A 5,529-nucleotide genomic window follows, 5' to 3' on the forward strand; every position below is an offset into this window, starting at 1 on the left:
ATATCTTTCTATAGGTCTTTCAATGATGAACTAGCATAACTACACAGATGAAAGTGGCTTCTCTTTGTCAACCTATCATTTTAAAGATTAAGAAATTGAAACCTAGAAAATTAAAGAAATTACTAATGATTCTTTGTAGATGACCCTCTGAAGTGATACCAATTTTCTTTTCTTTCTTTTTTTTTTTTTTTAAGATATGACCATAAACAATTGTATTAGTTCTTGTCTCTCTGGTGGCCTAGTGGCAAGAAGCTACACTGCAATCCTAAAGGCGCATGGTTCGAGGCCACCAGCTGCTCCACGTGAGAAGGATGGGCAATCTCCTCCCATGCAATCAACTACCTCTGAAAACCTGCTGGAGAGTCAACAATGGGTTGGTTTCAACTCTAAGGTACACAACAACAACAACAACAACAACCTGTAAATGTTACATAAACACAGTTTTTATTAACATGACAATTCTTCATGTTTCAAGAAGTGTTTAAAAAAAATAAAAAGGTGTTTCAGTTCACAGCACTCTCAAGATTTTTTATAGAGTGTGAGCACATTGTACCATAGAAAATGTCTTCTGGTAGCAAAGATACTTTCCATACTTTCCTATTCATTGACACTAATTCTGTTCCACATAAATGCGGATGAGCACTTGTTTAAACTGTAAATATCCGAGTCACGTTGTCTTTGCAGTTACCTCCTTCCATTAGGCTACTACAGCCCTTAAAGAGTGTCTGCTCACAGATCTAAAATTCCATATATTTTAATATATGCAGCTACCTGACATTGTGCTGTCTTATACATTTTAAATAAATGTTTAATCTTCTCTTTGTGCTAGGAGATGATTTTTTACCCTGAAGGGCATCATTTTATGAATTCAATAGCAAATACTACAGTAGGCCTAGAAGGAGCCTTGGGGCTTTTCTTGATCTATTCTTGAATCTTCAAACAGGAGAATATCTTAACCATTACATAAACAAGCATAGGTCCCTGTGCTGAGGCCTTAATGAATTCAGGACAGAACTAATGAGAATTAAGCAATGAATGTTAAAGTTTAATCATCCCTAACTCACTACTTTAGTTCTTTTCCATCTGATTTTGCAGTGGATGGTGAGTATAGCAGAATGCTAAAGTACCAACATCAATAGCATTTGTAGTCAGAGTCTCATATTGCATTTTAAGTTCATCTCCTCTTGTCTGGCCTTTATGTGCATTTCCTGAATATATTGATTTCTCAGATTTATATGATTTTTATAACAAGCTATGTTATAGTAGTTTAGGTTTTATAGTAATTTTATTTACTTTTTTAAAAAAAATTATATTACAATGTGTTTCCACATTTTATTGAGTAGGAGAAGTGCACTAATCCCACCATTTTTTGTTGACATCTTAAAGATACCAGTCAGCAACTTCTATTTCCACCCTAAAATATGTTTCTCTCTTCTAGTTATTTATTTTTGCTAATTTATTTTTACGCTGATTCTTTATCCAAGGTTTCATTCTGTTCTCTCTATATAGATATTCAATAGTAACAAGAAATAAAAAAGATACCTATATCTACTCATAACATTTTTTTATATCCTAATACTTAAAGTAAGTTAGCTGACCAAGCTGGGAGCAAGCTGGTGAACACATATCAAGAAGGTAAAGTAGAACAGAAATATAATCATACATGAAATATAAAATGTGACTAGAACTGGCAAGGTAATTAGTAAGGCTCAGCACAAGATAAAAATCTAAAGGCCTTTGTGAAAAAAATGAAGACATTCAAGACTATTCTGGTTGTCCAAGAATATTGAACTATGTGTGGGGTCCAGCTAAAACTGGGTACTGCACGATTTTTTGGGTGTATGCCTGTACAGCTGATTCCAACCACGGCTACCAATTTATACGATTCCTTAAATACATATATTTTTTGCACCAGGATTGGGTATTAATGACACCAAAGACAGTTCTCAACTTACCCTTCCTCTGTTTGATGTTAAATTGTATAGAAATTATTGGGATCTTTAAGATAATATTTGATTACTGGACTGATTAATTGACCTCAAAATAGGTGTATAACCTTTCCAAGTAGTAAACTTAAGACCCTTCTCAGAGATATTGAGTGAAATTCCAGTGAAGTTTGACACTCCCCTCCAGAAATGTTTTACAATGACACTGAAAGAATTAATGGTCAGTAAGAGTGGAAATTCAATATTTATCAGAATCTAAATAATGAATTTAGCAAGAGCTGAGATGTTAAACTTTGACAATTATTTGTGCTGGGATGCTAACCGGCAATGCTAGCAAGGGGGGGGGGGGGAAATTCAGTATACATAAAAATGAAGTTAAAGCAATGTAAAAATGTGTACTTGGAGGAAGCAATGCAGCTAGACTGTTCCTTAAATGCAAGGATGGTGACATTTCTCTCACGTATTTGTGCGTGTTGTTACAAAAGAACAGTCCCTGGAGAAAGATATCATGCTGAAGAAAGGGAGAGTGACAAAAAGGAAGAGTCTCTTCAAAGCAGGTTAAGCAGTTGCAAGAATGGGCTCAGATCCAGAAGCAACTGTGAGGAAGCACAGAACCAGACATTGTCGTGTTCCGTTTTCCACAGAGTAACTAGGAGTCACAGCCACTTAGCTAACATCTAACACCAAAAGAATTGTGTACTTAGATAGGAGCATTTTCTCTGCTGTTCTTGCTAGAGAATGTACTACATTTTACCTTTTAATGTGAAGCTTGACAGTTAATAGATTTGATGCTTAAATAAATATGAATACAATGTGACGGTACTGAATGATATGATAGAGAATGACAAGATGAGATCTAAGCTTACTGTGTGCCCTTTCTGTAAAGTATCACAAATCACACATAGTGGCAGGGTACAGAAAGAAACATTATTCCAAAATAAAAATATCTGGGATCTGTCTTGAAAGTCAGGTGTAGATAGTGTCACTAAAATGTCATGTGAAATATACACTGAGCCAACACAGTTGACCTCAGTCCAGTGCTAACTACGGGTAAGCCCGTAAGCATCAGAGTTGAGTTGGAGTCGATAAGATTTCCTAAGGCTGACTTTTAGGAATTGGATTACAAAACATTTCTAAAAAGGTACCTCTGGCTGAAACTCAAACTACCAACTTTTCAATTAAAAAGCAAGCATGTTATTTGATGGCTAATTAAGGGACTTATTGAGGCTCAATATCAAGAAGACAAAGATTCTCACCACTGGGCCAATTGGCAGTACCAGGATGGATGGTGAAGAGATTGAGATTGTTCACAGCTTTAGTTTGCTTGGCTCCACAGTCAACACTCTAGGCACCAGAAGCCAGAAAATTAAAGAAATGTGTTGCGGTGAGAAAGCCTGCTGTTAGGGACCTCTCCAAAGTACTAAAGAGCAATGTGTCACTCTGGAGACTAAGGTGTGTCTAATACAGGCCATGCTCTTTGCAATCATTTGCTATGTGTTAGAGAGTTGGACAGTGATTAGGGTGGATAGAAGGAGAATTGATGCCTTTAAGCTGTGGTGCTGGAGAAGAGCATTGAATATACCATGGACCACTAAGAAAACGAACAGGTTCATCCTGGACAGGGTTAAACCAGGCTACTTCTTAGAGGCAAGGATTCTGAAGCTTTGTCTGACATACCTTGGACATGTTGCAAGGCAGGATCAGTCTTTGGAGAGGGACATCATGTTTGTGAGGGTGAAAGGGCAGCACAGGAGAGAAAGAGCCTCTATGAGGTGGATTGACTCAGTGACTAGGGTATTGGGGGTATGATGTGTCGGAGACAGATTGGCACAGGACAGAGCAGGGTTTAGGGCTGTTGTACATAGGGTCACTATGAGTCGCAGGCAATTTGACAGCCCATAACAACAAGGATAGCAAAGTACTTGTGGGTGAAGTCTGTGATGTCCATGAACAGTCATTATAAATACCACTGTCATTCAGTATTTTAAAATAATTTTCTATAATGGATTGAGCATTTAATCAGCAATATTTAAAAATTAAATAAGAAAGAAGGTGTATTAGTAGCTTTAAGGGAGGGTATGTGCATGGATCATTTGTTTCATACATCTGAGAAAAGGATTGAATCAATATATATAATCCATTTTTGGTAAAACTATTGGGGAAAATGTAGAGAGTGGAAAGAATTCCTATAAATTGTAACTGGCTCTTTGAAGTCATTGAAATTTGTTAGTAATATCCATGTCTAATGTAAGGTGAAGAACTACATCACAAATCTATATTCAGTCATAAACTTCCGCCAGTCACAGGATCCATTTCTTAACTACTATCCTCCTTCAATTTGTTCATCTGACTTAGAGAGACTGAGGTTAAATATATTGATAACGTACACCCCGCATGTTAGTTGTGTTGCCTAAGGTTACTGTTTTTAGGATGGAGTTATTTTCACTGAAGAAATTAGTACAGGTAATAAAATAATATTGTTTAGATAGTATGGACATTACATTTTTGAAATATAAGTGCCAGCATCCATGAAATTGTGTGGACTAAACAAACCGACTTTTATGGAAGTAGGATAAGACCTTAGATCCATTCAGTTATGAACAGCACATGTGTTCTCAAATCTTGGAAAATGTGTGAGACCTCATTCCATTACCAGTATGCTTTTTTGAGATTACATGGACAATTTTCCCCTTAACTTAGATTCTGTTATATAATAATTTTAGAAATTTGCAGGTATGAATTATAAATGAGTAAATATTAAATTAAAATAATACATAATAATAGAGTCTTCTTCATTTCAGACACATTCAAATGAGTTGCAAACTGACTAAAGTTTTAATTGATGACCATAACTCATAGCATGCCATTAAGAGTCAGAAATAAGAAATCTTTCTTCTAAATATAAAAGACTTAGCTAACAGCAACAGTCATCATTATCTGAATATAATTGACGGGACAGCCTGTGAGAGCTGGAATGGGGTAGTGCAGGAATTCCTTGATACCAAGTCTAGATTATACAATGTCACAAATCCACGCTTTGCATTAGTGGCAAGTGTGTGAATTCAAACTCTATATATTGCCTGCTAATCTAGCAATTTATTCATTAAGCCATTGCCTACTAGATACAATAATATCCTGCTAATAGTAGATCAATTCTCCAATGCAACTGTAATAGAAACCATTTTAAGACTTCAATGAAGAACAGAACATTTCAATAGCTTTCCACTATTGCCTTTCTCTGTTTTTACTCTTCTGCATGAAGCTCACTCGTCTTTTAGGGCCTTTGCTGTTCACTCTGCCTAAAATATTTTTCTCCAACTCCCTCAAAGGCTGACTTCTTCTTACTCTTTTTTTCAGCTGAAATTTCATCTCCCCAGAGAAGAAAAAGAAAAGAAGAAAAACCAATTAAAATAAAGAACCCAAACCACCACGCATCTGATTATCTGATTATCTTTACTCTTTCACTAAGCTATGAACTTTTTATCACAAAATTTTTGATGCATCTTACTACATCTTTATCATCCTCATCTCTAATTATCTTTTCTGTGTATTTTTAGGTTATTGCTCATCTATTCTTCTTAAG

The sequence above is a fragment of the Elephantulus edwardii genome, unplaced genomic scaffold, assembly GCF_000299155.1.
Source record: "Elephantulus edwardii isolate Elephantulus edwardi_28Jun2011 unplaced genomic scaffold, EleEdw1.0 scaffold00014, whole genome shotgun sequence".
Taxonomy (NCBI): domain Eukaryota; kingdom Metazoa; phylum Chordata; class Mammalia; order Macroscelidea; family Macroscelididae; genus Elephantulus; species Elephantulus edwardii.